The sequence below is a fragment of the Prionailurus bengalensis genome, unplaced genomic scaffold (genome assembly GCF_016509475.1).
Source record: "Prionailurus bengalensis isolate Pbe53 unplaced genomic scaffold, Fcat_Pben_1.1_paternal_pri Un_scaffold_63, whole genome shotgun sequence".
In the NCBI taxonomy this organism is placed as follows: Eukaryota; Metazoa; Chordata; class Mammalia; order Carnivora; family Felidae; genus Prionailurus; species Prionailurus bengalensis.
Window position 1 is genome coordinate 221293 of NW_025091164.1, and position 16914 is coordinate 238206.

The following is a 16914-nucleotide window of genomic DNA, read 5'->3' on the forward strand; positions in this document are numbered from 1 at the left end:
ACAAAAAGATAAGTTGGAGTGAAGGCAGTTCGCATTTTCAAGTTGTAAGGATACCCACAGATTTTTCTGAGCACATTAAAACCCTGAATAGAAGGAAACAGGAGAGGAAGAAACAGCAATGATTCCACATTGAGGAGATACACAAAGAATGAGGCAAGGTAGGAGACCTCCAAGTGGAGTGTGGTGTCATCTTCCTTGATTTATTCCAGGAACACATTGGAGAAGCCCTATGGTTCTCACCCTTAAGCACGCTTAGCTTCTAAAGTTACCACAAAGAGATGCCAGATGGAAAACAGGGAATCCTGTAGACTCGGGGGTAAAGTTTTTGCATTTGGGAAAAAAACAAAACAAAAACAAAAACAGCAGACATACAATACAACACACAAACCAGAGACAATGGCAGGAGAGTGTCCTGTACAGAAAGATGTGGCTGTCTGTAAAGACTTAGAACTGAAAATGGCCACAACATTTACCTTGTGCTTCTCGGCAGTTTTGGCAGAGCCAGTGTCGATGTCACTGTTGGGTGTGACACCTGCTCCTGGACCTGCAAGAAGCCCTAGAAGGGATGGAGGTTTATTCTGATTTGAGTAGACTGTTTGGAGATCAAAAAGAAAAACAAAAACCGCTCCCCTCATTCTTCCAACAACTTAAACTCTTATCCCAAACCACATGCACAGGGTGTCCCACATGCCTCAGGTGATCCCCAAGAAGAACTTGAAGAACCATCCCTTATAACTTGATGAAGACTCCTAAAAGCCCTGACTCAGATGTATTCATCACTCATCGAACAACTATGGATGGCTGTGGGCACAACTAGATGGACATATGTTACGTTGTGCCTCATGCCTCACAGATCCCAGCATGTGGACTGTGTACAGGGCATTTCTGTTGAAGCGCTACGTCTGCTTTTCTGCATTCAGCCCCATTCCTTCTCCACAAGAGACACCTGTAACAACACATGGTGGGGGAAATGATAAAGATGAGATCCTGAGAAACGAAGAATTTGGTAATGGCAGCAGGCACATTCCCCTTGCATCACAATGGTCTGTGGTACCACCTCTGCACCTTGGCCAAATACCTAACAGCAACAAAAATAAGGTAAGTATGTTTTACAAGTCAAGTCCTAGTGCTCAGATCATCTTACTAAGTGTTGAAGGTGGAGGGGTTTTGGGTGGCCCCAGGGCCACCAAGGTTCAGGAGGTGGATGTGCCTAATAGTCCATGGGGGTGGGGCATTTCTAGGGTAGGGCATGCAGAATTGTCCAGTTAACGGAGGAGGTCCCCAGGATCCAGACTGCCCTGCAGAACACAAGTGACAGCTACATCCATATTCCAGACAAAAGAACCAATACCAAAAGCAGCTATAACCCAGAGAAGAAGGTGTCAGGACCTGCCACCTTCTCTGCCAGAGAGTAGCATCAGTACCTTAAAACTCTGTCCCTGCCACTGGATAGCACCTACAGCTTGGGGTAGTAGATGCAAGAGGTTAACCTACTGCCACCACACATCACTGCCCATGTCTGCGGAAGTAAAATGGCAAGGGTCCTGTCCTAGAGGGTTAACAGAAGTAATTACAGACTAATGAAGTAGCATTCTCCAGACAGTCAGCCATCCATGTCCAGGTTCACCCTGCATCCCTCCTCTATGGCGACTCCAGATGCTCTGCTTTTGGTATATTAAGAACACAAAAGAATGAGTGGGAATAAATGGCTCATATTTTGCTCATGGAATCACAGCCACTCCTGGCAAAAAATTCTGCAGCTGGACCCTCACTGTGCAGCCTCTGCTCCTCTCCCTGAGAAAGGAGTCTCCCCTCTTGGAGTGGAGGATGCCTGGAATCTTGCAGGGGAATGAGAGTCTTTTGTGAGGAACAAGTTACTTGTGGTCTGCCTGTGGCACCAGAGGAGAACACCCTTCTGTCACCACTTCAGACCACATGCTGTCCTTCGTGCTTGTGACTCTTTCCAGACCACACAATGATCACGCACAGGAACAGGCTGCACAGCAGAAATTAGACTGCGGCACATCACAATGTGCTCCTTACCTCTCCTTGGAAGGTTCTGCATCTCTGGTCTTGCAGCCATTGGTTTCTGTCTCGTGTATCCCTCAGACAGCCTCTTTGCTTCCATCCTGTCCAGTCTTGGATACAGAAAAATAATGGACTTCTATAAGAGTTGCAACACCACGTCGTCTACTAGACAACAAACAGTGCAGGTGTCATCCCTGGAAACACCCATAAAAATGCAACGCAAATGACCACACCTGTATTTCAAGTAAGCGACATCCCTGCCCTGCTCCGCCATCTCCCTGTCCCAGATCTGAGTCTTGATCTGGGGGAGAAAAAAACACATCCACCTTCAGTCAGAAGGTGGTGCCAGACTGTGCACCAAAGAAAGAGGAGGAAACAAGAAAACACTTACCTAGTTGTCCTGAGCATTCTTCTCATGAACTGCGATCTGAAAAAGCCAACAATGAAAAGCCCGTGGTTAGGGATTCCAAGGGCCACTAGACTCACCCGCATGAGGTGCTAAGGGTTCAGTATGTCAGGTAGAACTCAGGTTACCTGGTATCTAAAGGTGAGTTCTGCCTGCTGCAGCTGTTTCCGTGTTTGTTCAATTTGTCGCCTGTGAGTTACAATTGCTCTTGTCAGATAAAGCCCAATATTGGGTATGATTTTAAATAAGCTGCCCACGTTTCCAACAACCTCATATTTGTCCCCTGATACAATTTATTCTTACACATGAAACACCTTTCACATGATTATCAATGTACAGTAGGATCAAATCTATTGTTACATCCTTTCCTTACTCATTATTCCATGCCCATAGGGTTCAGAGTTCATAGAATTCCTTCCCATTTTCAATCTTTCCCTAACTCATCATGTGACAAGTGTCTTTTAGCATAAAGCTCTATTCTTCTATAACTTATATCCTCACCATGTTTCCCAGGCTTGCAAATATTAGGGCCATTAAATGGCACTACCATGTTTATGGGTATGATTCATTGTACGACACACTGCTTTCCTACAGATTATGACAATTGACACCACGTCTGAGAATGTTAGCATAGACAGGGTTTCCATACAGTCTGGCCTCTACTTGAGATCCACAAATGTTTAGACACTTAATTGTTTTGTTCTTTCTAAAATTTAACTTTTTTGTCTGTTAATACTCCATGCGTATGTTGACTTTAAACATTGCCAAAAAGATTTAAAAAAATGAACAGAGGTTTCACGAGCTGCTGGTAATTAGCTGAACTCACTTGTACTTGTTTATTTCTTCTGTATTTATTTTCTTTTTTTAATGTTTCTTTATTTTTGAGACAGAGAGAGAGTGAGCACACGCATGAGCAGAGGAGGGACAGAGATAGATGTAACAGAATCCGAAACAGGCTCCAGGCTCTGACCTGTAAGCACAGAGCCTGACGCAGGGCTTGAACTCACAGACTGTAAAATTATGACCTGAGCTGAAGTTGGACGCTTAAACAACTGAGCCACCCAGGCGCCCCTTCTGTAGCTATTTTCAAATTTTACCTGCAGCTGCCAGCTGATTCTTCTTTGCTGCCAGTTCACGGTGTCATTTTCAGCTTCCTAAGTTGGGAAAGATACATACACAGTCAAGGCCAAGGTCCAGAAGTTCCCCCCTTTTTACCTCCCAGCACTCTTGAAGGCCTATGCAAATATCCCGTCCCCCACCTCTTCCATAAATGCACAGACTGACAACACAATCCGAGAAATGAAGTGAACATCCCATTTAAGTTAAAGAAAATTCAACTTCTGTCTGCTGTAATGTCTCTGCTATTGGAACTGTCTTTCTAGTTCTGTTTCCTCTCCTTTATCATAAAGTCATCAAATAACATTGCACTTTCTGCCTTCCCAGAGTTGGTCTTTTGTTTGAGATGGTGAAGACTCATTTCATCACTGACTGAAAAACCATGTCTGACCAACTGTACCCATTAGGATGCAGCAAGGGATCATCACTAGTCTTACGTCTCCATGGGGAGCCCTGATTTCAGTCCAAAAGTTGTACCATGACACAGGCAATCACCTGAAAGACGACCTTCCAGAATATGGTTTCCCTAACATTACAGCTCACTCACACACATCGCTAGAGTTCAGGACTGCAACCCCTGCCTCCACCTTCAAAAGGCCAATCTTATAACAACAACTTCTCCTGGAGTACAACCTGATATGAACTGTCACACAGTCTGGGTTTACTTCCAGGCAACAGATTTCAGATGGAAAACTCTCAACTTCATGGAGCCAAATCTACTTTAACAAGACTGGTTCCATTGATAGTGAAGGCAGAAAATGGCAATGCTTGGCAAGGCTGGGTTGCTGTGTTGCCCTCAGACTATTTTCTTTGTGGTGTTGATTGAGATGATTTCAACTTGACACTTGATGTACTCAAGAATCACATGCAAAATTGAAAATCTCTTAGAAAATGACACAAAAGCAGTAGACAGAGAAAGGCACATGCATTTCCTTCTGGTCTCTCATGCAGTCCTTCAGCAAATGCTTTCTGGAGTGGTTGTAATGCAATGGCTCTGTTGTAAGGGGAATATAGAGAGGTTGTCAGGGTGCTGTACCTACTCACAGAAAGAGCTTATAAATTAACAAAAACAAGATGCCAGTGAGAGCAAGCCCTAACCCCACCTGTGGGAAGGACTAACATAAAGGTGAGTCTCCAGGCAAGAGAAGGAAGACTTCACTTTCCAACATGAGTGAGGGACTCTAAAGTCTCCCATCTCCTCCTGAGAACAAAAGGAAATACTGTACAAAGGAATAAACATGTGACTGAATGCACCAAATATCTAACAACCCCATGAAGACATATAAGACCAAGATGGAGAAGAAGGAAGCCCAGGACAAAGCCAACCTGGCAGTTGGACCCAAACTCCCTAGGACTCATCATTGATGTGGGGGGGGCATACATTTGAATGGCAAAGAAGCTGAACAACTTTATGGGCACAGACTTAGAAGTAAACAAGTGTAGTTCAGGGGCGTCCAGCAAAGATCAGTCCTAGTGAAGTTGCGGGCTTTGGTCAAGACTCAGAAGAGTTACACTTAAAAATCAGGGGACAGGAAACAACTTGACTTTCTTAGGGATTGGGCCTGCAGTGAACAATCTCACTGGCAGAATGGATGCAGGGACACAGTACTTCTGGTACCCCTACCCACTTTCCAGAAAGAAACTTCCATTGTTTCTGCAGCAAGAGAATTCAATTTTTTCCCCACACATTTTTGACCCATGTCTGGTCCTGAACAAAAATGACCTAATTGCTGGGTGACAAAACAGTGTGATGCGATTGAAACCTATAAGACAGTGTAGGTGGATCCATAGTGGATCCAGGTAATAACGTTATTAATGATGGTACCTTCCCTCTTCCACCCCAAATACATGACACAGTGTGACAAGCACTTAGGACAGAAAGGAAAATGAAGGTTACATTACAGAAAGCAAGGTAGGAAGGGAAGGCACAATTCTACTGAATGCATTGGGCAAAAATACTCTGGACCCAGTTCCAATACAAATATAATTATCTCTACTGGCTGCCACATTCTCCCATAAAATGCAGTCCTTGTGACAGTTCTCACATGAACATCTTACTTTTATAAAATTTTTTAACGTTTATTCATTTTTTGATAAAGACAGATGCAAGTTGGGGAAGGGCAAAGGGAGATATAGAATCCAAAGCAAGTCCAGGCTCTGAACTGTCAGCACAGAGCCCGATGCGGGGCTCGAACTCATGGACCATGAGATCATGACCTGAGCCGAAGTCAGACCTTCAACCGACTGAGCCACCTAGGTGCCCCCATCTTACTTTTTTTGTAGGAACTTTTCTTTGTTCATAAAATTCTTCCAGGTTATGTGCTTTCTCCTTCAGCTGTTTGACTTTTGTTTCCTTTGTGTTTTTCACAGACCTTAATGCATTACACTTGTCTTCCAGGGCCTTTTTATTTTCTGGAAAAAAAAAAGGTGTTTTCTTGATAAACGTGCACATGACCTGAGTCTTGATTTTGGTGAGACAGAAAAAGGGCAAGAACCATGAAGTCATGAAAGTATTCTTTCCCTTACCAATGCCAAGTCATTGCCATCATATGGGGATTTCTCCCCAACAGAAAATATACCTTCTAGTTGATAGTTATTGGACCTCAAGTCTCTTAGCTCTACATCCTCGAATTCAACATTTGCATCTTGTGGTTAAGGCAGGTATGAGTAAAGACTTTCACGGAAAACTGATCACACAACAATTTGTACCTCACACAGCAAGATCGTGCATTGCAATGAGCAAACACCTTGAGGCATGAATATAACTAGAAGACAAAGATGGTGGAAAACAGTTCATGCCTAACAACTCATAAATGGCTTTCTTAGTGGTACACATATGTAAGTATGTATGTATGTATGTTTATCCCCCCATTCACGTTGAAAACTCACTATTCAGCTTTCAGAGAGAAAGAGACTAAATCATATAACTTCACTCATAGGAAGTCTTTAAGAGACAAAACAGCACCACTCCAGGGACTAATCAAAATGACAAAACGGAAGAATTCCCCTCAGAAAAATGTCCAGGAAATAACAACAGCTAATGAACTGATCAAAAATGATTTAAACAATATAACAGAAAGTGAATTTAGAAAAATAGTCATAAAATTAATCGCTGGGCTTGAAAACAGTATAAAGGACAGCAGAGAATCTCTTGCTACAGAGATCAAGGGACTAAGGAACAGCCAGGAGGAGCTAAAAAGTGCTATCAATGAGCTGCAAAGTAAAATGGAGACAACTACAGTTCATTGAAAAGAGGCAGAGGAGAGAATAGGTGAACTAGAAGATAAAATTATGGAAAAAGAAGAAGCTGAGAAAAAGGGAGATAACAAAAATCCAGGAGTATGAGGGGAAAATTAGAGAACTAAGTGATGCGCTAAAGAGAAATAATATACGCATAATTGGTATTCCAGAGGAGGAAGAGAGAGGGAAAGGTGCTGAAGGTTTACTTGAATAAATAATAGCTGAGACCTTCCTGGATCTGGGGAAGGAAAAAGGCATTGAAATCCAAGAGGCACAGAGAACTCCCTTCAGACATAACTTGAATCGATCTTCTGCATGATATATCATAGTGAAACTGGAAAAATACAAGGATAAAGAGAAAATTCTGAAAGCAGCTAGAGATAAACAAGCTCTAACATATAAAGGGAGACCTATAAGACTCGTGACTTATCTCTCTACTGAAACTTGGCAGGCCAGAAAGGAATGGCAGGAAATCTTCCATGTGATGAACAGAAAAAATATGCAGCCGAGAATCCTTTATCCAGCAAGTCTGTCATTTAGAATAGAAGGAGAGATAAAGGTCTTCCCAAACAAACAAAAACTGAAGGAATTAATCACCACTAAACCAGCCCTGCAAGAGATCCTAAGGGGTATCCTTTGAGACAAAGTACCAGAAACATCGCTACAAGCATGAAACCTATGGACATCACCATGACTCTAAACCCATATCTTTCTATAATAACACTGAATGTAAATGGACTAAATGTGCCAACCAAAAGACATAGGGTATAGGAATGGATAAAAAAACAATAACCATCTATATGCTGTCTACAAGAGACTCATTTTAGACCTGAGGAAACCTTCAGATTGAGAGTGAGGGGATGGAGAACTATTTATCATGCTACTGGAAGTCAAAATAAAGCTGGAGTAGCCATACTTATATCATACAAAATAGACTTTAAATTAAAGGCTGTAACAAGAGATGAAGAAGGGCATTATATAATAATCACAGGGTCTATCCATCAGGAAGAGCTAAAAATTATAAATGTCTATGCGCCGAATACAGGAGCCCCCAAATATATAAAACAATTACTCACAAACATAAGCAACTTTCTTGATAAGAATGTGGTAATTGCAGGGGACTTTAACACTCCACTTACAGAAATGGATATATCATCTAGACACACAGTCAATAAAGAAACAAGGGCCCTGAATGATACATTAGATCAGATGGACTTGACATATATATTTAGAACTCTGCATCTCAGAACAACAGAATATACTTTTCTCGAGTGCACATGGAACCTTCTCCAAGATATATCACATACTGGGTCACAAAACAGCCCTTAATAAGTATACAAGAATTGAAATCATACCATGCATACTTTCAGACCACAATGCTATGAAGCTTGAAATCAACCACAGGAAAACGTCTGGAAAACCTCCAAAAGCATGGAGGTTAAAGAACACCCTACTAAAGAATGAATGGGTCAACCAGGAAATTTGAGAAGAAATTAAAAAATTATATAGAAACAAAGAAAATGAAAATTCAACAATCCAAACGCTTTGGGATGGAGCAAGGCAGTCCTGAGAGGAAAATGCATTGCAATCCAGGCCTATCTCAAGAAACAAGAAAAATACCCAATACAAAATCTATCAGCACACCTAAAGGAAATAGAAGCAAAACAGCAAAGACAGCCTAAATCCAGCAGAAGAAGAGAAATAATAAAGACCAGAGCAGAAATAAACAATATTGAATCTAAAAAAACTGTAGAGCAGATCGATGAAACCAAGAGTTGGTTTTTTGAAAAACTAAACAAAATTGATAAACTTCTAGCAAGGATTCTAAAAAAGAAAAGAGAGATGACCCAAATAAATAAAATCATGAATGAAAATGGAATTATGACAACCAATCCCTCAGAGATACAAACAATTATCAGGGAATACTATGAAAAATTATATGCCAACAAACTGGACAACCTGGAAGAAATGGACAAATTCCTAAACACCCACACGCTTCCAAAACTCAATCAGGAGGAAATAGAAAGCTTGAACAGACCCATAACCAGCGAAGAAATTGAATCAGTCATCAAAAATCTCCCAACAAATAAGAGTCCAGGACCAGATGGCTTCCCAGGGGAGTTCTACCAGACGTTTAAAGCAGAGATAATACCTATCCTTCTCAAGCTATTCCAAAAAATAGAAAGGGAAGGAAAACTTCCAGACTCATTCTATGAAGTCAGTATTACTTTGATTCCTAAACCAGACAGAGACCCAGTAAAAAAAGAGAACAACAGGCCAATATCCCTGATGAATATGGATGCAAAAATTCTCAATAAGATACTAGCAAATCGAATTCAACAGCATATAAAAAGAATTATTCACCATGATCAAGTGGGATTCATCCCTTGGATGCAGGGCTGGTTCAATATTCACAAATCAATCAATGTGATACATCACATTAATAAAAGAAAAGATAAGAACCATATGATCCTGTCAATCAATGGAGAAAAGGCCTTTGACAAAATTCAGCAACCTTTCTTAATAAAAACCCTCGAGAAAGATGGGATAGAAGGAACATACTTACATATCATAAAAGCCATTTATGAAAAGCCCACAGCTAACATCATTCTCAACGGGGAAAAACTGAGAGCTTTTTCCCTGAGATCAGAAACACGACAGGGATGTCCACTTTTACTGCTGTTGTTTAACATAGTGTTTGAAGTGCTAGCATCAGCAATCAGACAACAAAAGGAAATAAAAGGAATCAAAATTGGAAAATATGAAGTTAAGCTTTTGCTTTTTGCAGATGACATGATATTATACATGTAATATGCGATAGACTCCACCAAAAGACTGCTAGAAATGATACATGAATTTAGCAAAGTTGCAGGATACAAAATCAATGTACAGAAATCAGTTGCATTCTTATACACTAACAATGAAGCAACAGAAAGACAAATAAAGAAACTGATCCCATTCACAATTGCACCAAGAAGCATAAAATACCTAGGAATAAATCTAACCAAAGATGTACAAGATCTGTATGCTGAAAACTATAGAAAGCTTATGAAAGTAATTGAAGAAGATATAAAGAAATGGAAAAACATTCCTTGCTCATTGATTGGAAGTATAAATATGGTCAAAATGTCAATACTACCCAAAGCTATCTACACATTCAATGCAATCCCAATCAAAATTGCACCAGCATTCTTCTCGAAACTAGAACAAGCAATTCTAAAATTCATATGGAACCACAAAAGGCCCTGAATAGCCAAAGCAACTTTGAAGAAGAAGACCAAAGCAGGAGGCATCACAATCCCAGACTTTAGCCTCTACTACAAAGCTGTTATCATCAAGACAGCATGGTATTGGCACAAAAGCAGACACATAGACCAATGGAATAGAATAGAAACCCCAGAACTAGACCCACAAAAGTATGGCCAACTCATCTTTGACAAAGCAGGAAAGAATATCCAATGGAAAAAAGACAGTCTCTTTAACAAATGGTGCTGGGAGAACTGGACAGCAACATGCAGAAGGTTGAAACTAGACCACTTTCTCACACCATTCACAAAAATAAACTCAAAATGGATAAAGGACCTGAATGTGAGACAGGAAACCATCAAAACCCTAGAGGAGAAAGCAGGAAAAGACCTCTCTGACCTCAGCCGTAGCAATCTCTTACTTGACACATCCCCAAAGGCAAGGGAATTAAAAGCAAAAATGAACTATTGGGACCTCATGAAGATAAAAAGCTTCTGCACAGCAAAGGAAACAACCAACAAAACTAAAAGGCAACCAACGGAATGGGAAAAGATATTTGCAAATGACATATCGGACAAAGGGCTAGTATCCAAAATCTATAAAGAGCTCACCAAACTCCACACCCAAAAACAAATAACCCAGTGAAGAAATGGGCAGAAAACATGAATAGACACTTCTCTAAAGAAGACATCCAGATGGCCAACAGGCACATGAAAAGATGCTCAACGTCACTCCTCATCAGGGAAATACAAATCAAAACCACACTCAGATATCACCTCACGCCAGTCAGAGTGGCCAAAATGAACAAATAAGGAGACTATAGATGCTGGAGAAGATGTGGAGAAACGGGAACCCTCTTGCACTGTTGGTGGGAATGCAAATTGGTGCCGCCACTCTGGAAAACAGTGTGGAGGTTCCTCAGAAAATTAAAAATAGACCTACCCTATGACCCAGCAATAGCACTGCTAGGAATTTACCCAAGGGTACAGGAGTACTGATGCATAGGGCACTTGTACCCCAATGTTTATAGCAGCACTCTCAACAATAGCCAAATTATGGAAAGAGCCGAAATGTCCATCAACTGATGAATGGATAAAGAAATTGTGGTTTATATACACAATGGAGTACTACATGGCAACGAGAAAGAATGAAATATGAACCTTTGTAGCAACATGGATGGAACTGGAGAGTTGATGCTAAGTGAAATAAGCTATACAGAGAAAGACAGATAGCATATGATCTCTCTCTTATGTGGATCCTGAGAAACTTAACAGAAACCCATGGGAGAGGGGAAGGAAAAAAAAGAGGTTAGAGTGGAAGAGAGCCAAACCATAAGAGACTCTTAAAAACTGAGAATAAACTGAGGGTTGATGGGGGGTGGGAGGGAGGGAGGGTGGGTGATGGGTATTGAGGAGGGCACTTTTTGGGATGAGTACTGGGTGTTGTATGGAAACCAATTTGACGATAAACTTCATATATTGAAAACAAAAGAGACAAAACAGATGAACATAATGGAAGGGAAACAAAAATAATATAAAAATAGTGAGGGTACAAAACAGAAGCACACACAAATATGGAGAACAAACAGAGGGTTACTGGAGGGTTTGTGGGAGGGGGGATGGGCTAAATGGGTAAGGGACACTAAGGAATCTACTCATGAAATAACTATTGCAGTATATGGTGACTGATTTGAATGTAAATTGTAAATAATAAAAACTAAAATTAAAAAAAAGAATGAATGGGTGAACCAAGAAGTTAAAGAGAAAATTAAAAAGTACATGGAAGCCAATGAAATTGATACCACCGCAGCCCAAAACCTCTGGGATGCAGCAAAGGTAGTCATAAGAAGAAGTTTATAGCAATCCAGGCCTTCCTAAAGAGGGAAGAAATGTCTCAGACACACAACCTAACCTTATACCTTAAAGAGATGGAAAAAAGATCATCATCAATAAATACCAAATCCAGCAGAAGACAAGAAATGATATAGATTATAGCAAAAATCAATGCTATCGAAACTGAAAACAAAAACAAAAACAAACAACGATAACCTCCCCCCCCACACACACACACAAACAGAAGAGATCAATGTAACCAGAAGCTGGTTCTTTGAAATAATTAATAAAATTGTTAAACCACCAGCCAGTTGGATCAAAAAGAATAAGGAAAGGACCCAAATAAATAAAATCAAGAATGAACGAGGAGAGATCACAACCAACAAAGCAGAAATATAAACAATAATAAGAGAATATTATCAGCAATTATATACCAATAAAATGGGCAATCTGGAAGAAATGGACAAATTCCTAGAAATATATAAACTATGAAAACTGAAAGAGGAAGAAATAGAAAATTTGAACAGACCCATAACCAGTAAATAATTGAATTAATAATAAAAAATCTCCCAAAAAACAAGAGCCCAGGGCCAGATGGCTCTCCAGGAGAATTCTACCAAACATTTAAGGAAGAGTTAACACCTATTCTCTTGAAGCTGTCCCAAAAATAGAAATGGAAGGAAAACTTCCAAACTCTTCCTATGAATCAGAGTTACCTGGATTCCAAAACCAGACAAAGATCCACTAAGAGAAGTATAGACCAATTTTCATGATGAACATGGATGCAAAACTCTTCCACAAGATATTAGCCAACCAGATCCAACAATACATTTAAACTTTATTCACCACGACCAAGTGGGATTTATACCTGGAATGCAAGGCTGGATCCATATCCACAAAATAATCAATGGAATTAATCACATCAATAAAAGAAGGACAAGAACCACATGATGCACTCAATAGATGCATCAAAAGCATTTGACAAAATACAGCATCCTTTCCTGATAAAAGGATTCCAACAAAAAAACTGCTAGAAATGATCCATGAATTCAGCAAAGTGGCAGGATATAAAATCAATGCACAGAAATTAGTTGCATTCTTGTACACAAACAATGAAGCAGCAGAAAGAGAAATCAGGGAATCGATCCCATTTTCAATTGCACCAAAACCCATAAAATACCTAGGAATAAATCTAACCAAAGAGGTGAAAAATCTATACACTGAAATCTATAGAAAGATTATGAAAGAAATTGAAGATGACAATCACACAAAAACGAAAACCATTCCATGCTCCTGGATAGAAAGAACAAATATTGTTAAAATGTCAATAGTACCCAAAGCAATCTACATATTCAATGCAATACCTATCGAAACAACACCAGCATTCTTCACAGAGCTACAACAAACAATCATCCAATTTGTATGGAACCAGAAAGACCCTGAATAGCCAAAGCAATCTTGAAAAAGAAAACCTAAGTAGGAGGTATCACAATCCTGGACTTTAAGCTGTATTACAAAGCTGTAATCATCAAGACAGTATGGTACTGGCATAATAACAGACACTCAGATCAATGGAACAGAATAGGAACACAGAATTGGACCCACAGATGTATGGCCAACTAATCTTTGACAAAAGAAAGAATATCCAATGTAATAAAGACAGCCTACTCAGCAAGTGAGCTGGGAAAACTGGACAGTGATATGCAGAAGAATGAGCCTGGACCACTTTCTCACACAAAAAGCACTCAAAACGGATGAAAAACCTAAATGTAAGATAGGAAGCCATCAAAATCCTCAAGGAGAAAGCAGGCAAAAACCTCTTAATGTTGGCCTCCACAACTTCTTACACAATATGTCTCCAGAGCCAAGGGAAACAAAAGCAAAAATGAACTATTAGGACCTCATCAAAATAAAAAGGCTTCTTCACAGATAAGGAAACAATCATCAAAACTAAAGGCAACCAACAGAATGGGAGAAGATATTTGCAAAAGACATATGAGATAAAGGATTAGTATTCAAAATCTATAAAGAACATACCAAACTCAACACCCAAAAAACAAGTAATCCAGTGAAGAAATGGGCAAAAACATGAGCAAACACTCCTCCAAGGAAGACATCCAGATGACCAACTGACACATGAAAAAATGCTCAACATCACTCATCATTAGGGAAATACAAATCAAAACCACAATGAAACACCCCCTCACCCCTGTGAGAATGGCTAACATTAACAACTCAGGCAACAACAGATGTTGTTGAGGAAATGGAGAAAAAGGAACTCTTGCACTGCTGGTGGGAATGCAAACTGGTGCAGCCACTCTGGAAAACAGTATGTAGGTTCCTCAAAAAATGAAAAAGAGGACTATCCTACAACCCAGCAGATGCACTACTAGGTATTAATCCAAGGGAAACAGATATGCTATTTCGAAGGGACACGTGAACCCCAAAGTTTATACCAGTACTACCAACAATAGCTAAAGTATGGGAAAAGCCCAAATATCCATCGATGGATGAATGGATAAAGATGTGGTACATACACATACATACATATACATACATATATACATACATATATACATAGTATATATATGTAGTATGTATATGTATAGTATATACATGTATATGTATATATATATGTATGTATATATGTATATATAACTATATATATACATATATGTATATATACATACACAATGGAGTATTACTTAGCCATCAAAAAGAATAAAATCTTGCCATTTGAAACTACGTGATTGGAGAGTCTCCTGGGAGCTAACCATCACCATAACCCTAACCATAACCCTCACCCTACACCTAACCCTATCTACCACACTAACTCTAAACCAGATCCACAGCTGCACATGTGCCCTCACTTCAGCCCTACATGGAATCACAACACTGGTGTCGCTTTGGCCTTGGCGACTTCTCTGTACCGAACCCTGATCCTAGCTAAGTGTCTATGCCCATGGGGACTCAATTCCAAAGTAACCCAACTGTAAAACTCAACCTACACCTAACCCTATCTCTAACCTGAACACTACACTTGACCTGCACCCTTGCATGGGCACTCAATTCAGCCCGCCAGCAAGATCACAAGACTGGAGTCTCTACGGCCATGGCGACATCTCTGGAAGGAACCCTAATACTAGCTAAGGCTCTGTCCCCATTGGGACCCAATTCCAAAGTCTGACAACAGCTCACACACGGGTTCAGGAATTGGTGCAGAAAATAGTTGGCATGGAACATGGAACATCAGCATGTCATTTCCAAAGTGCGACTGCAACTGCACGAGAGGATTCCTGAGGCCTACCAAAGGTTGGCCCAACATTTGTTTGGCCTTGGAATCCAACTACTAAGACTGACGAGCACCCTCCCTTGTGTACTACACTCACCTCTTCGGGTTAACAACTGCTCTGTTTGGAGTCAGTGCCTGGAGACTAGTGGGACCTAACCTTAACCCTAACAGTAACCCTAATCATAAACATCACCCTACACTGAAACCGATCTATCTCACTAAGTCTACACAGCCACGCATGTGTCCTCACTTCAGCCCTCCATGGAATTCACAACACTGGTGTCGCTAAGGCCCTGGTGACGTCCATGGACCAAACCCTAACCCTAACTAAGTCTCTCTTCCCATGTGGAACCAAATCCAAAGTCTGACAACAGCACGCACAAGGGTACAAAAATAGGTACAGAATTACTTGACATGGAAGGTGGATCATCGCCATGTTATTTCCAAAGCGCGATTGCAGCTGCACGACAGGATTCCCGAGGCCTATTCAAAGGGTGGCCCATACGTCTCTCAGTGTTTGGAACCTAAGGACTGATACTGACCGGCACCCTCCCTTGTGTACTCCACTCAGCACTTCGGGGATACAACTATTGTGCTGTGGGGTCAGTGCCTGTAGCCTCCTGGGACCTAACCCTAACTGTAACCTAACCATAACCCTCACACTACAACTAACCCTATCTATCACACTAACTCTAAACCAGATCCATAGACGTGCATGTGCCTAATTTCAGCCCTCCATGGAGTTCACAACACTGGTGTTGCTTTGTCCATGGCGAGGTCCCAGGACTTGACCATAGCCCTAGATAAGGCTCTATCCCATGGGAACCCAATTCCAAATTTGACAAGAGCACACACACTGGTTCGAGAATCAGTGCAGAGATACCCGGCATGGAACGTGGAACATCACCATGTCATTTCGAAAGTACAAGTGCAGTTGCACGAGAGGATTCCTGAGGCCTATGGGATGGGTGGCACATACATTTGTCTGGCCTTGGACCCAAAGACTAATCCTGACTGGCACCCTCCCTTGTGTACTCTACTCAGCCCTTTGTGGAGACAACTACACTCTTGTGCCTTCAGTGCCTGAAGCCTTCTGGGACCTAATCGTAACCCTAACCATACCACTAACCATAACCCTCACCCTACACATAACACTATATATAACCCAACCCTGCACATGACCTGCACCTTCTCATGGGCCCTCATTGTGGCCCTTGAGGAAGATCACGAAACTAGAGTTGGTTCGGCCCTGGTGACTTCCCTGGACCAAACCCTAACCATAGCTAAGACTCTCTCCCCGTGGGTACCCATTCTAAATCTGACAACAGCACAGACACAGGTTCGAGAATCGGTGCAGAAATACTAGTAATGAAATGTTGAACATCACCATGTCATTTCCAAAGCACGACTGCACCTGCAAGAGAGGATTCCTGAGGTTTACCAGAAGGGCGTCCCATACATTAGTCTGGCCTTGGAACCCAAAGACTAATCCTGACAGGCACCCTACTGTGTATACTCCACTCAGCTCTTTGTGGAGACATCTGCTCTGCTGTGGGGTCAGTGTCTGGAGCCTTCTGGGTCTTAACCCTATTGCTAACCATAACCCTAACAATAACCCTCACCCTATACCTAACCATATCTCTAACGCAAACCCTACACTTGATCTGCCCCCTCGCATGGGCCCTCAATTCAGCCCTGGAGGGAGATCACAAAACTGGATTCACTTCACCTTGGTGACTTCCCTGGCCTGAAAC

The 16914-nt window shown here is 41.1% G+C and overlaps 1 long non-coding RNA gene across 1 annotated transcript; it reads right to left on the bottom strand.

The window, feature by feature from the left end:
- Positions 1-2261: 2261 nt before the first annotated feature.
- Positions 2262-3732, bottom strand: LOC122478444. Its single transcript, XR_006295999.1, has 3 exons — positions 3532-3732; positions 2420-2455; positions 2262-2329 (listed from the first exon to the last, which is right to left on the bottom strand). It is a non-coding gene; the product is annotated as an uncharacterized LOC122478444 (long non-coding RNA).
- Positions 3733-16914: the final 13182 nt, after the last annotated feature.